The 15,048-nt window shown below is 45.5% G+C and overlaps 1 long non-coding RNA gene across 2 annotated transcripts in view; it reads right to left on the bottom strand.

Moving 5' to 3' along the window:
* The window catches only part of LOC110367185, a 34,624-nt gene that overhangs the window by 18,121 nt on the left and 1,455 nt on the right, over window positions 1-15,048 (bottom strand). The window contains exons 2-3 of one of the 2 annotated variants that reach the window (XR_004929487.1): window positions 14,751-14,858; window positions 13,611-14,286 (exon numbers count right to left, since the gene is read on the bottom strand). This is a non-coding gene — a long non-coding RNA (uncharacterized LOC110367185). Of the gene's footprint in view, window positions 1-13,610; window positions 14,287-14,750; window positions 14,859-15,048 lie in introns of those variants that run through there. The other variant, XR_002427289.2, reaches the window with a different exon arrangement.

Consider the following 15,048-nt stretch of genomic DNA (forward strand, 5'->3'; position numbering starts at 1 on the left):
GGTCCATAAATCTTCCCTGGGCTCACAGGACTCTGGGAAGGTCATTCCAGAAGCTCACAATCAGACTTTATTGGCCAAGATTGAACACACAAGCAAACAATTAATTCCCTGATGTTTCACACACTGAACGTTTATAGGTTGTGATAATAGAAATGTAGAGATGAAGTTCCTCAGCAGAGCAGCTGAGGCGGAGAGGAGCTCATGGTGTCCATCATGGTGTCCATCATGGTGTCCACCAGAGAGACGCCTGGGGGAGAAACTGGTTTCAGCAAACAGTGCTCTGCAGCGCCGCCCTGGAGGTGAAAGTCTGAACTGCTGGTGTCCAGGATGTGTGGGTTCTGCAGAGATGCTAGCAGAGATGTTAGCTGGTCTTTTCCTGACCTGCTCAGGCCTGATGGTCCTCCCTGCAGGCATTACTGCTGTAGTTTGGACCGGTTCTGTTCTGTGGATGTTCTGAACCACACAGTGAACGATGGCCATGGAGAAGACGACCAGCAGCTCCAGGGGAAGGTGGGACTTCTGGAGCTGCAGCAGGAAGTCCAGTCTCTGCTGGACCTTCTTCAGAACAGCGTCTGTGTGTGAGGACCGTCTCAGGTCTGAAGAAGTTCAGAGAAGTTCTGGTGTGTGTCTGCGACCGTTGTCCTGTTGGAACATCCAGCTGTGACCAGCCTCAACCATCAGGCTGCTGATGTGAAGCTGAGGATTTTAGAGGTAGGTGTACGATATTTTCAGTCGTCCTCAGAGCTCAAACTGTACGATGCAAAGCAACATATGATATACCAGAATCACGGTAATAATCCATCCCACAGCATGACGCTTCCACCACCATGCTTTCTACCTGAAGACATTCCTCCTGTCACCGGGTTCTGAGCTCAGCGGGCATTCGGGTCCGATGTCAAACTTTCCATTTTCATGATGTCGGTTCAGTAACATGTAGGGATGAGGATTTTCTGCCTTTTCCTGCTAATATGTTTACTTCCTATCAATAAGCTCCAGTTATAACATTTATAGTAAATAAAGTCTTCTTCTGCGGCAACAGAGTAACAAGGTCCATGTCCAGTTACTGGTTCCCAGCAAAGCTGCTTCAACTAAACTTATTTATTTTTGTGCTTCAACCACAAAAGCATGAAGGGACCGATCAAGACTTCTATGAAGACGCTAAAGTCTAAAGCAGGTGGAAAGGCGTGTATTTCATTGGGAGGCCGTCCCACAGCGAGCCGAGCTAACCAACCACATCCTGAAATAATGAAGAAGTGTCCCGTGTGTTTCTGGTTGACCATGACGTGTCCAACCAGAGATCTTTGCTCCAAATACCAGAAACTCTTCCCAGAAATCTGGTGGGAAAACCTGCACAATGATCCAGAATCAAACATTTCCTGTAGACGGTTCAACACGAGAAGTTCCAGCTTATTCTTGGTTAGATGAGGTTTTCTGTGGGAAAGAAGGGTTTACAGCAGCTGTTCCTCTCAGACAGGAACTGCTGTGATGACCCCAGCTGCAAACCTACTGATTCCTCTTCATTGATGCATGAAGCTGATTCCAGTTGCAGGTTATTGTCAGGAAGGCCTTAAAGACACCACCTGCCATAACTACTGATGTTTAAATACAGATATTTAGTGAAGCATTATGGTCCAGGAATATTGAAGATGTGCATTTTTCAGCTCACTTGTAAATTCTCACATGTGGGAACTTGTTACATGATGAAAGAGGAAAGTGTCTCCAGATTTAGGTCCATCCTGTCAACATGTCCAGTCAGGTGGTTCTATTCAGCCTTTTGTTCATTCAGCCGAGGCTTTAAACGGTGCAGACTGCAGCAACGTGAAGCTGGATGGAGCGTCTCTGGAGACACTGACCCGCCCTGACCCACCCTGACCCGCCCAGACCCGCCCGGTGCTGCAGCCGCCTCCTCCTCAGCTTCAGCCTCCCTGCTCCGGATGCACCGGCCGCCTCTTTCCAAAGAGACAGGAGATCAGAGGACACAGCTGAGCAGTAACTCCAAGAAGAACAGCTGGAGCCACAGCTGGAGGTGGTCAGCGTTAGTGAAGACTGCGGTGAAAGAGAAACTTCTCAGGTTCATGCGGTTTATCAACTTTTCCCAAAGGAAGACAACTCCAGTGAAGAATGTGATGAAGATCAGAAAAAGCAAGAGTTCGAGTCAGTCCAGGCGTCCATCTTTGAGACAAAGCTCAACTCTGAGGGGTCTCAATCCAAGATGGCCGCTGCAGTGGGCGGAGCAGCTGAAGCAGAGAGAGACGAAGGCGGGGAACGCCTTAGCAGGGAGGGAGCTCCGTTAATCAGTTCTCAGGTGATCTGAGGTGGTTGATTACAGCAGAGAGACGTTCCTGTGGTCGTTTTTATGAAGCTGCAGCCAACATGAGCAGATTGTCAGTTTACATCCCATAATGATCCACCAGCATCACGGACTGATAATCAGCTTTCACAGTAAAACCTGCAGCAGCCGCAGCCTGCAGCTCACAGGCCACCTTCCTCTTCCTCTTCCTCCTCGTTACAGGAGACCAAGTCCAGTCTGAAGACTTATTTTTACCACTTTTGTCTCAAACTGGCCGTCTCTGTCAGGGTGTGAGTAAAAAGCCACACAGACCCCAGCCAATGAGAAAGTGATAATCTTTCTTACAGCTGTAAAGCAGCTGGAGCATGATCTGAAGTTTAAGTAGCAGAGGAGGCGGAGCTCCAGCCCATAATACGATCATACGAGTTCCAACAACCAAAAAAAACGACCTCTGCCTCCTGGAATCCGTTCCTTATCACCTAATAAAACCCAGAGCGCCCGCAGACAGCAGACAGTTAAAAGTTATCGTCTCCTCTCACCTTCCTCTGTTCTCCTCATGTTTCCACATCCTGCTGCTGTCAGGGAACAAAAGGTGCATCAGCCGCAGAGAATTTAAAGACAGACGTAACTCCCAGAGTCCGTCAGCCGATGGCCCCCACAGGGAGGCTTAAGGAAAATCACTCTCTCCAAACAACATCTTCTTTTCTGAGCAAATAACCTCCCAAGTGAGCAATTCTGAGCTTTCAGTGAACGGCAGACGCGCCTCGATGAAAGCGCCTCTGATCAACACCGGCCTCCAAACAATAAAAGACGAGCCGGTAGCAGCCGAGGCCGAGATAAAAACATATTCACAAAAAAGAGAAAAAAGAGAAAAGGCTCCAATAAATCTGAGCTGCTGTCACAGGAGCAAACACAGAGGCTTAGTGGACAAGTACCCATAATGCACCAGTAACCAGAGACATACATCTGCAGATTTAAGACACGCTGAGCAGGTCGGCCGTTAGCGGCGCTGTAGCGGCTCAAGCTAACGTCTGATCCACCAGATGTCTGCTAGCTATGAGAAATAAAGCCTCTGATCTTTTGCTGCTTGGTGCCTTGGAGAATTCAGAGAGCAAATGAGTTCATGTATCCTCAGGTTCTTTAGACAAAACTAACATGAATCGTTTATCGGAGCGTTTGCCTGATGGAACGACGTGTTTCACGGACTAAGCATGTCTAAAGCAGAGCGCGTGGGTTTTCTACGTCACATCCGTGGTTATCCGATCATTTCCAACCTGCTGACGCCGATCCTCTTAGTCCCTCCTCTACCAGCTCCTCTCCAGACCGACACACCGTCTCTACGGTGGCCTGGCTGGATCAAAGGAAAGAGTCAAGGCACGACGGCCTAGTCAAAGGCCAGACCAGTGTCTGCCAACCTTAACAAAGCGATATGAGAAGAACATCACAGACAGAACAACTCCTGCTCCACGTTCAATCACCATCACGCTGACAACATGGCCGCCGTTAACGCGCCGCCTCAGCAGATGTGCTTTGTTCAGCAGACAGGCCAATCTGCAGGACACGATCTGTTTCAATTAAAGGTGCGTGTTGTCCTTCATGTTTCCCACATGATGCTCCTCGCTGAAGCGTGAACAATGAGACACGTGTCGCTTCCAGCAGCACAGCGCGTCCGGCTGGCAGGCGCATCTGCTTCTGGCGGGGAACACATGGCGCTGAGTCGGCACAAAGCTCCAGCACCAGAGAGGCCGTCCACCAAAGGGTGGGAAGGTGTTGACGCCCAGAGACGGCAGGTAGGGTCGGCAGTGAGGAAGAGGAGTTAATGAGGAGGGAACTTTAAGGAGAGTGGCAGAGAGTGGCAGAGAGTGGCAGGAGGAAGGCAGCGTGGGAGACGGGTCGTTGTTGGAGGAGCGTGTTCCTGTGATGGACAGCAGAGGAGGTGAGGAGGAGTCTGCTCAGGTGACAGGAGAACAAAGAGGAGCACAGATGGAGAACACGCACCCATCAAGGTCAGCGGATGTGATCGAACACGTCGTAAAGAAGTTATCTCCTCCGTCCTTCAGTGGTGCCCCCCCCCCCTCTGGCACAGAGTCCTGATGAGAGCCATTCATTACAGGCCATGGCGCTCTGATGCAGCACTGCTAGCCTGCAATCACCTCCGCAGCGTCCCAATTACCTGAGCTCTAATTGACGGTAGATTTATTAAAGTTAATGAGCCGGCCGGCCATCTGTTGAGCCGCAGCTCAGCGGATGCTCAGCAGCGAGGCAGGAGACGCCCTGCAGGTACTCTGGAAGGGCAGAGCGGGACGGAGGAGACAAAGGGATCCTCTCTGCCCCCCCCCCCCATACGTCTTCCATCCTTTTATGATGTTCATATTTCAACTATACGGCTCTATAGAAGGCGAGTGTATATATGCTGCGTGATTAACCGCTCTCAGCCGGCTCCCTGTGGCTAATAAATCTTAAATACATATATTTCACTGACTTGTATAAGGAATTTTAATTTGAGACGCAGAGCTGCTGCAGCCAGCCGGAGGTTAATTTCTCTCTTCAGGGCGGACTGCTGCTGCACCGGCCAGGAGCTCGGTGTTCTGGTTCCCTCAGACGTTTGGACCTTATGGAGGATTTACCACCTCTGGGTTCTGATGGAGAAGCAGCTACAGCTAAAAGACTTTAATTGGTGCCAACATTATCTATCCTGTCATCTGTGGAGCTTTATTTACAGTTTTCCTCCTTGATTTCCTCAATATTCATAAAAATTATTCTATTAATGTTCTCCAGCAAAACATCTGAGCTTCTCAGGACAAGATGGAACAAAAATACTGAAATGTTTCACACAGCAGGTTCTTATCGCCTCAACGCTGGAAGTGAAAGGTTATTTTTAATTCTCAGCCATATTTGCTGTCAGCACCCAGGGAGCGCGTAGCTCACAGCACCTTGTCGTTTCTGCTTCCTGTCCTTCCTATCAGGGTTCAACATCCACACTGCTGCACAGTTTAATTCTTCAGTCTGTCCAAAATCTGCAAAAAGCTCAGAAAACTGAGCACAAGGCGCCGACTTCATCAGAAAGTTGTTCATCATTCAGCTGTAAATACATTAACACAGTGCCCACCAAGAGGAGAAACAATGTAAAAAATTATATTTAGTAAAGTCTGCAGCTTGGAGACCTAACAAACCGGCACACTGAAGGATTTAAACGCTGTGGTGAGCGACGTCTTCCATTTACAGAACAAATATCACACTTTCTGTTCCTCCATTTGGTTTATTACCTACATTTAAAAGGTTCTGTTTGGGTTATTAGGCAGGAGAACATTTTGTTGCTTTGACTTCTTCATTTTATATTTTAAATATTGATATAAATGTTTGGTTGAAAAAGGAATCCACTTAAAAGGGTTAATAAGTGATGTGTTATGTTGAAGTTTTTACTTTGTTTATTTCCGCACTAACATTTAGCTAGTTTGTGTTAAATGCTTATTAAATGTTTAAAACACATAACAGTGGGCTATTTCTGCATATCATCAGTCTAAGCACACTGATGACAAACACAAGGGCCCAGTTAAGTAGTTTTATTTTTAAAATGTTGCTGAGGAACCTCAGACAAAATTAAATTAGACATAAAAGACGCAAAACTTCTTTTCAAATTGACGAAATTTTGTGAGAACGCTGTCAGTTTAAGTTTGTTATTTCCAAACCACCAGAGGGTGAAGAAAATATGGGACTTCAGATACATTTTCTCCAAACCGGATGACGAGACGAGAGGAACCGGTCAGGTCCAGAACCAGGCGGCGGTACTGGAAGAACTGAAGCTTAGTCTCTAAGACACGTCAGAGGTGTTTTTCCCAGGTCCAGGTCAACGTTCAGGTCTCTTATGATTAAAAATATATATATTTTTACATGAATAATGTGCCATCTAGCCTGCTAAAAACAATATGTGGGTTAGAACTTTGTAGCGGTACCGTTTGTCTCATGTTAATCTGACCCATGTAAACAGGATCCTTTAGAGTCTGAAACTTGGGTTTGCCTCTCTGCCTGAATTCAGGAGTACGGTTGCAGGACAGAAACCTTTTCCACCAAAAAGAACAACTGGACCAAGTTAGAATCCTCCAAACTGTTTGGATCGATGCGTTCTGGTCGGATTGGACCAAACTGGAACTTCTGGGCTACATTTCAAAAAGCTGTTTTTGGCCCAAACAACAAAACTGTGCCAAACAGTGAAACACGGTGGTGGCAGCATCATGCTGAGGGTTAGAAATGGTACAGAACCAGGAGCTTAGGCACCAGAACGTTCTCCCTGACTTTGTGAACTAAACGTCTCCCATAAATTATTACAGCAAAGTTTCATCCAAATCCGGTCTGACGGCACCATAATCTCTGAGGTTGGACCAGATGATCCGTTTTTATCACCTCGGCTCTGAAGGCAGCAGAAGATGTGGACCTGCACCCCGTGATGCTCACAGATCATCTCCGTTTCTTCAGAAAACAGCTGAATCCAATCAGTTTAAAGCAAAAGGTCAAAGCGATAAAGAAATGGGGGAGTACCTGCAGCCCTCTGTTGTATAATTATCCTCATTCAGTGGAATGGATTTGGCTCCAGAATCGGTCTGGGCTCCAAATAAATCCCTGCAGGAAAGTGTGGAGAGCTAATGGCCTTGGCAAATAAATGTCCTTTCAATTTACGAGCATTACGGCTCAGCGAGGCTTTCAGATGCAGAAATGACTTCACATTAAAGCGCAGTGAGAGCAGAGGAGCGGCTGCAGGAGTTAATGTTATCATTTAATAGATCCGTATGTCTAATAAAGCAGCAAAGAGCAGCCCCTGTGTTCAGAGGGCCGCGGTGGCCTGGAGACAATATTACCAATAAAAGACCCATTACTTTGGTGTTATCACCACCGCTCGGTCAGGATGGGATGCTGTGTTTACCGAGACAAAGACAACCACTCTGGAGTCTCCAGACCAAAGAACAAGGGAACAAAGGGGGGAAATCTGGAGAAATGTTTCGTTTCCTGAAGGAACACCGCCGGGAAGAGAGGAGATCATCTTCCAGGGAAAACAATTCCTCACTGAAAATAAGATAAAGTCAGATTTACTTTCTGAACGACGTTCAGGATCTCCATCATCTGTCCTCCTCATGTCTAAACAGAACCGGTCTGCAGACAGAAACACTGAGACAACAGGGTGAAGCTAACCCTGTTCCATCCCATGATGTTCATAGTCAATCAGAAACTCAAAAGATCCAGCCGATAAAACCAGAAACCCGCTCAGATTAGAAGCTGCCTCACTAACGCGGCTCTGACTGCAGCTCTGCTGAACAAAGACACGGAGCTTCATGAAAAACATTGTGTGCAGCGCTGTGGATGGTTTAGATCAAAGCCTGTTCACGTGCCAGAACGGCCTAGTCAAAGCCCAGACCTAAACCCAACCGAGCATCTGTGGAAAAACTGGAAAACAGCATTTTATTCAGCGTGTTGGCTGCGTCTCGTCTAAAAATGGTACATTTATGGGGGGGGGGCAGTCAACAGTTCTGCTGTGAACAGATTCTCCACCTGAGCTGTGGGTCTCTGCAGCTCCTCCAGAGCCACCATGGTCCACCTGGTTAACCTCCACCTGAGCTACTGGTCTCTGCAGCTCCTCCAGAGCCACCATGGTCCTCCTGCTTCTCTGATCAATGCTCTCCTGGTCCAGCCTGTCAGTCCAGGTGGACGTCCATGTCCTGGTAGGTCTGCAGGAGGTCCATCCTCTCTCCAGGTCCACATGATGATCAGAACTCTGGGAGGTTCTGTAGAACCTGACCTGCTGTAAACTGGACCAGAACTTCCTCCCTGACCTGCTGGGTTCCTCTGTCTTTATGAGGCTGCTTGTTCTCTGAAGAACCTCTGGGGCCAGATAGATAGATAGATAGATAGATAGATAGATAGATAGATAGATAGATAGATAGATAGATAGATAGATAGATAGATAGATAGATAGATAGATAGATAGATAGATAGATAGATAGATAGATAGATAGATAGATAGATAGATAGATAGATAGATAGATAGATAGATAGATAGATAGATAGAATGTTAAAGTTTGTGTTTGTAATGAGACATAATGTGGACAAAAATAAAATAGTTTTAATACTTCAGGAAGGTCCTGTCCACCAGAAGCAGAAGATCAATGATGAATAGCATCAGCATCCAGATTGATGTAAACAATAATTTCTTTATTATGTAACACCTTGAAGCATAAATCACATCCTGTGCAGGAAAGACTTTTCATTGAGAACAGATAGTTGCTAATCAACTATGTGAACATTTACAAAGTAATGACCTACTTGAGGAGTTTCAGTCAGGCTTCAGAGCTCATCATAGCACTGAAGCAGCTCTGGTGAAGGTCACTAATGATATTCTCATGGCCTCAGATAATGGACTTGTGTCTATACTTGTCCTGTTAGATCTCAGTGCTGCGTTTGATACAGTTGATCACAATATTCTCCTACAAAGACTTGAGCATACTGTAGGGATTAAGGGAAAGCATTAGGCTGGTTTAAATCTTATCTGTCAGACAGATTCCAATTTGTACATGTTAATAATAAATCTTCCTCAAACTCTAGGGTCACCTGTGGAGTACCACAGGGTTCAGTCCTTGGACCAATTCTCTTTACTGATTATTCTGTTGGAGTTTAGTTTGAGACTCTTACAAAGTGCTGATGTCACTACAGTCTTCTGCTGGTCAGATGCAGGAAGCTCAGCACCAACATGATCTCCAGTCACCGACATTTACCGCTCAGAAAAGTCCGAGTCGCTGCATTCAGCTGCTGGAGGAGCCGGTTTAAATGTCCCCGACATGGAACCATCCATGCACAACACCTGAGGACTGGAAGCTCACGCTGATCACCTCTGAGCCTGTTTGGGAGGCAGAAGGTAATGATGTGAAGATGGAGGCTGAAAAGCAGCAGAAAGCCGAGGGAATTAGAATGATTGAGGGAATTGGCTGGGGACGCTGCAGAGGGGAGCGATGGAGGAGGAAGCGGAGCGGGGAGGCCGCCGATCAAATTTTATGGTTGACTTATTCCTTTCACAGCTCCCTGAAATAGCCAAACAATTTACAATCACTCAAAGCATTAACCTTTCAGGAGCTGCGGGGACTCATTGTCCATGATGCCACAATGAGACACTTTGCATGGCTGACGAGACGGCGCGGGGAAATAACTCATCTGGCTGCGAAAACAAAGGAACGGGGAGGAAGGGAAGGAGAAGACAGCGGAGCAGAGGAGGGGAAATGATAGGAGGAGGACAGGGAGGGATGTGTTGGAGCTCTTTGTTCAGGAGAGCAGATTGGCTCATGGATCAGGCTGAGGGATTGCTGGGGGCTCAGGGACCACTCTACTGTCCCTCACAGGCGGAGGAGGAGGAGGAGGAGGAGGAGGAAGAAACAGGTTTGATGACCCCATCCTGGCAGGGAGCCAGTGTCCAGGCTATTTACTGCCTGACAGCTCCCAGCATTCCCATCGATCCCCGACACGAGGCGGGAAACAAGGAGGAACGAGGGAAGGCCGAGGGGCCGAGGCTGAGAAGACGTTTATTAGGACACAGGCTGGGGGGAAAAGTAAAACACTGGGCTCCGTTTTTACTGCCATGCAGAAAACTGAATCACTTCTGTTCATCATTTATGATTAATTTACCAGGACAGGACCACAAGCTTCACCTCCTCTCATCCCTCCATCATCCTCATCATCAGCTTTAACAGAGTCCAAGGCTGAAGCTTTAAGAACTCACGCTGATTACTGTCAGTTAACGAGATCTTTAATTCTGTTTTATTTAATCCTAATTTGTTTATGATGCAGATTATTTAAAAAAATGTTTTTCCAAAACCTGATTGCATCAAGCTTATCAGCAAGCATGCAGCGACAGTGGAGAGGAACAACTCCTCTTTAACAGAATTCAACAGCGACCCAATGAAGAGAGGCTAAAATCATTTTTAACTTCAATAATTATGTTTTAACTGCAGTCCAGAGGTTGTTTAACATTTATTCTTAATTTCATGACAACTGGTGCCTCAGAAACACGTTTACTGAGAATAACGTTGACGTGTTGAAGATTTATCTTCCCACTAATCTGCAGGCAGTCAGCTGAGTTTGCTGCTGGAAATAAGATCAGAGGTTGTCTGGGATCCCGTCTCCCTGGTCTCCAGCTGTGCTAATTACCAGACCAATAATTACAGCGCCGCAGACAAACCGAGATAAAGAAAAACTGACAACCGAGTGAGGAGAAGGGAGGAAGACAAAGCAGATAAGGAGGCAGGAGCTGCATACAGATGAGCTCCTTTAGCTAATTAGCAGCAGCACTGAGTCCTGGGAGGAGAAGAGGAACCTGAATGCAGCGCTGGTCCTGCAGGTGAGGAACCAGCGGTTCCCCCAAACCTGAGTGGAGCGCCTCTTCCTACCGTCAGTTAGAGAACAAAGGAGGCACTCTGCTCCTCTTCTCCATTTCCTCCTCTTCTCGCCGTCCTGATCCTTCATCTGCGTGTCAATTAGCTGCTCCTTTGGTCCTGATTTACTGGCCTCCAATGAGCTAATGGGTAACCATGAATTAATATGCAACTCTGTGTGTGCGGCAGATAAATTAAAAAGAAAGAGACACAGAGGAGGTCAGGGAGGTGGCCCTTTCTGCAGCAGAGCAACTCTAAATCAGCTGAAGATTTCCATCTGTCACGCAGAGAAAATGATCCATTTAGGATGCCAACATAATGGATAGGGGACAATAACGGGACGACTGCTGCACTCCTCTGGATTAACTCTCACTTTCAGGCTCCGTGTGTGAGTAATTAGGCGCCGCATAAAGGCTGCAGCGGCTGCTGGTTATTGCATGAACAAAAGATGTTATTGGAGCCCAGATCGAGTGATCGTAATTCACTGGCCGCTCCGTCAGGGACGCATCCTGCCTGCGGGGGCAGCAGAGAGCAGAGGTCAGGGTGGGTGCAGGTATACATCACCATCATCACCCTCATCATGCTGTGTGTAGCCCACCACCATCACCGCAGGCTGTTTAGTCCAGACTCAGGTGAGCTGCCTCGCTGCTTCATGCTTCAGCGGGTCGTGAACTCTGAGGCTCAGATCTGACGGCGGCTAACAGAGTCGCCACGCGGGCCGGAATCACTGCGAGGGAAAATATTTCACCCACACCGTGTCAGCTTATCAGGAACAGAGAGAAACAGCCATGTTCTGGTTTCCATCTCAGAGAACATATCAGGACCGTGAACGCAGCTCGGAACAGCTCAGTGGTGATTTTTAGGATTTATGACTTGTTTATGCCATAAAACAAACGGCCCATTCCCTGTTTTTTATTATTATTTGTGCTCACAGAACACTCAGTCCTGTTTCGGCTGGAATTCATTCTGGGAAACGACTTAATTCACTCCGTCTTCCACTCCAATAGTCGTTACATCAATCATGTCCGCAGAGAATACGCTCATGTGATGAATGTTGAAGAAATGTGCTGCCGTCTTATTTTTATTGCTGATAATTCTTGTCTAAAGAAAATGTACTGTTGTTGAATGTGATGTCTTCTTGATTTTTCAGGTCTCAAAGCTTTTCATTTCCCACAGTCAGTCCCGTCTGTGATGATCTTCAGTTCTTTAATCCACTGACCGCTGAGCCAACCTCCTTTAGACAGAAACACGATCCTAACAGGCGAACAACTAGCAAAGAACCAGTTTTAGATCACATCTCAAACCTTTTTCTTACAAGCAGCTCGTCACAGAGAAAGCTACAGTTGGTGCCAGTTTCCTTTGACGAATCTTTGGAAAATCCCCCAAAAGACTGTTTGTTTGACAGAAAATAGGATTTGGCTTTAACATTGAGGCATAGAGTGATTATCAACCGAGTGATGAAGTTATTCACTTTAACAAAGTCGGACACATTTCAACAAAAGGAACTATTTTAAGTTGAATTTATTATTATAGAAACATACAGTAACCCTCGTTCTTGACTAAGACGTAGATAAAGAACAAATTAACAACAAACTGATTAAAATCTCTGTTTTGCTTCTGCTGGGCTAGCCTTGCTAACTTTAGCTTAGCTTTGCTCTCCTCCACCTTCCTTTCTGTAGTCCAGCTTTCAACAATTAGGTTAGATTTCTATAGTTTAGCTCGTCTTCATTTAGTTTACTTTATATTAGTTTTACTTATCTTAACTGGTCCACCGTGCGATTCATTGCGGATCAAACTGGACTGTTCAATAGGAAGTGGCAATGGTGAAATAGAGCGCCAAAAACCACAGTTTAACTGTGTAAAACTCAAATATTTGCTCTGTTCATCGATATTATTAAAAATATCAAAGTGTGGGAGATGTCGGTTCCCGCTGCGCTTACAGTCGCTATACCAGGAGGGAAGACTGTATTACAGGCACGTCATTTTATAACTCCTGCTGGCTTTAACTTCTGAGTGGAAGCTAAATACACATAATTCAGTCAGGTATCTGTTCAGTTTATTTCAGGTTTTATTACTGAGCAAATCAGTTAATTCATAACAGGATAGTTTTATTTAATGTGTTTCTGGAGAGCAGGAGAGTAAATCTGGAATTGATTAATTCGCTGTTCTTTGACTCATGCCTGCAGTAACGATAAAAGTCGTGGAGTTCCTCAGAGGTTTAAATAAACTGAAGAAAACGAGGCAAAAAATTCAGGATTTCTGTGGCTCCACTGCTCTGAGCTTCACGCTGGCACAGTTCCTGGAGAAAGGCAGCAAACAGCAGGTGGGCTCCGGAGGACCCAACCCACCGCCTACACTTAGCTTAGCTTGTTTTAGTTTAGCTTAGCTTAGCTTGTTTTAGTTTAGCTTAGTTTAGCTTGTTTTAGTTTAGCTTAGCTTAGCTTGTTTTAGTTTAGCTTAGCTTAACTGGTCTTAGTTTAGTTTCACTTTGCTTGTAGTTTAACTTGTAGTTTAGTTTCGCTTAGCTTAGGTGAGCTTGTCTTCATTTAAATTGTCTTAGTTTAGTTCAGTTTAGCTTAGCTTGTAGCTTAGCTTAGTTTAGCCTGAATCGCCTTTGAGCTAGCCTTCTGTATCAGTGGTATAAATGGGCTTACTTCAGCATGTCACAATATCTTGGAAACAAATACTGTTTAAATAATAACCTCCTTATATTGCTAGTATGGAAAACCTAAACAGCAAACATTTAGAGGTTTTAGCTGAAACTTTCAATTTAAGGTTGAAATGTTTTTCAAAATAGGAATTTACAACTACTACAGTTCAGATTACTAATGTAGGTAACGCCTAAGTTTCTTTGATGAGACCAATAATGCTGCAGAAATTAAAAAATTAAAATATGAAAGAATCACATTTTGGTTGGATATTTGTGTTTTTCACAGACCTTGAAGCTAAAAAAAGAGCAAATTTTAAAAACACGGAGGAGTCAATGTCACATCAAAAATAAGTTGTTTCTGGCAGCCAATTTGAGATAATTCATCTTTTGATATTGGATTTACAGACGCTGAAAGCTTTTAATGAGCGTTACGGCCATTAAACACGCTGAAGACGTGTCGGCTAACATCCCATCAACCTTAGGACCCAGTTACAGGATGACTTAGAGCCCACCTGGGATTCCCAGGGTCTGCATGTCTAACCGAGGCAGCTGCCCTCCAGGGCCAATGACGATACTCCATCTAAGCAACCTCATTAGGACTCCAGAGTTCCTTTACCGTCTCCATCTCTGCTGCTTTCAGAGATGAGAAAGCTCCTGTCCACTCCTTTCCATCTCCCCACGCCGCTGTGGCTGCAGAGTGTGTGTGTGCATGGAAGGAGGCAGAGATTATTAAGGCTTTTAATGGCAAACGAAGCCTGACAGGTGCTTCTCTTCCAGAGATGAAGAACCAGTGGCTTAATAACGGCGTGGCTCAGACTGTCATAACTTACATTAAGCCCATTAAAACGATATTACTGAGAAAAGTCTTGGCCAGATAGACTCAACTTTCCATCAAGGAGGCTTCAGGGAAGCTTTTCTCTCGCTTTTCGTCATCCTGCCTAAAGCCAGACAGAAATGAGCTTTGCTTTAAAACAGTCTGTAAAAACAGACGTAAAATTTTGCATTACATGCAACAGTTACAAAGTTAAAAGTGTAGAGGCATGGTAAAAAGAAAGTACACCCCATTTCTCTTTACGGTGTGAAAACAACAAACAGATTCCACACTGTCGTTACGCACAGAGATAAAGCCAAACTGGAAAAAACATGCATACAAAAATAAATAATTACACCCTTCCACAGACTTGCTGCTGATCAAATGCATTAATTAACCGGTCATCAGGGTGAGCAGCTCTATAACAGCAGGAAGGTTGGCGGTTCTGGAGCTGCCATCAGCAATAACCGTAGAGAAGCAGAAATGTCTCCTACATAAAGTTAGTAGTCTGCTAGTGGTCAGTGACGCTAGTTTTGTTGGTAGTAAAGGTGTTGGTGGTGCTTTTTCCACTTCACCTGTTACCAAACCCACCTGTGTGATGACCAGCAGCTGAAGATTGGTCCAAAGTGGGTCATCAACAGAACATCGACCCCAAACACAGGAGCTGATCCACAACTGATCGTCTGAACAAGGAAATACCTGAGGTGACAGAATGGCCCCTGATTAAACCGAGACATTTTAAAGTCAGAGTCAAATTTAGGATTCAGGGCTGCAGCGTAATTTAAATGGCTTTAGAGTTGGAGCTTGATTTAAAGGAGCAATAAGTGAGATATTTCCTGTAAAATTAACCTAAATCATTCTCATGTGTCACCAGAGGTGGAAGTAAGAT

The sequence above is a fragment of the Fundulus heteroclitus genome, unplaced genomic scaffold, assembly GCF_011125445.2.
Source record: "Fundulus heteroclitus isolate FHET01 unplaced genomic scaffold, MU-UCD_Fhet_4.1 scaffold_46, whole genome shotgun sequence".
Taxonomy (NCBI): domain Eukaryota; kingdom Metazoa; phylum Chordata; class Actinopteri; order Cyprinodontiformes; family Fundulidae; genus Fundulus; species Fundulus heteroclitus.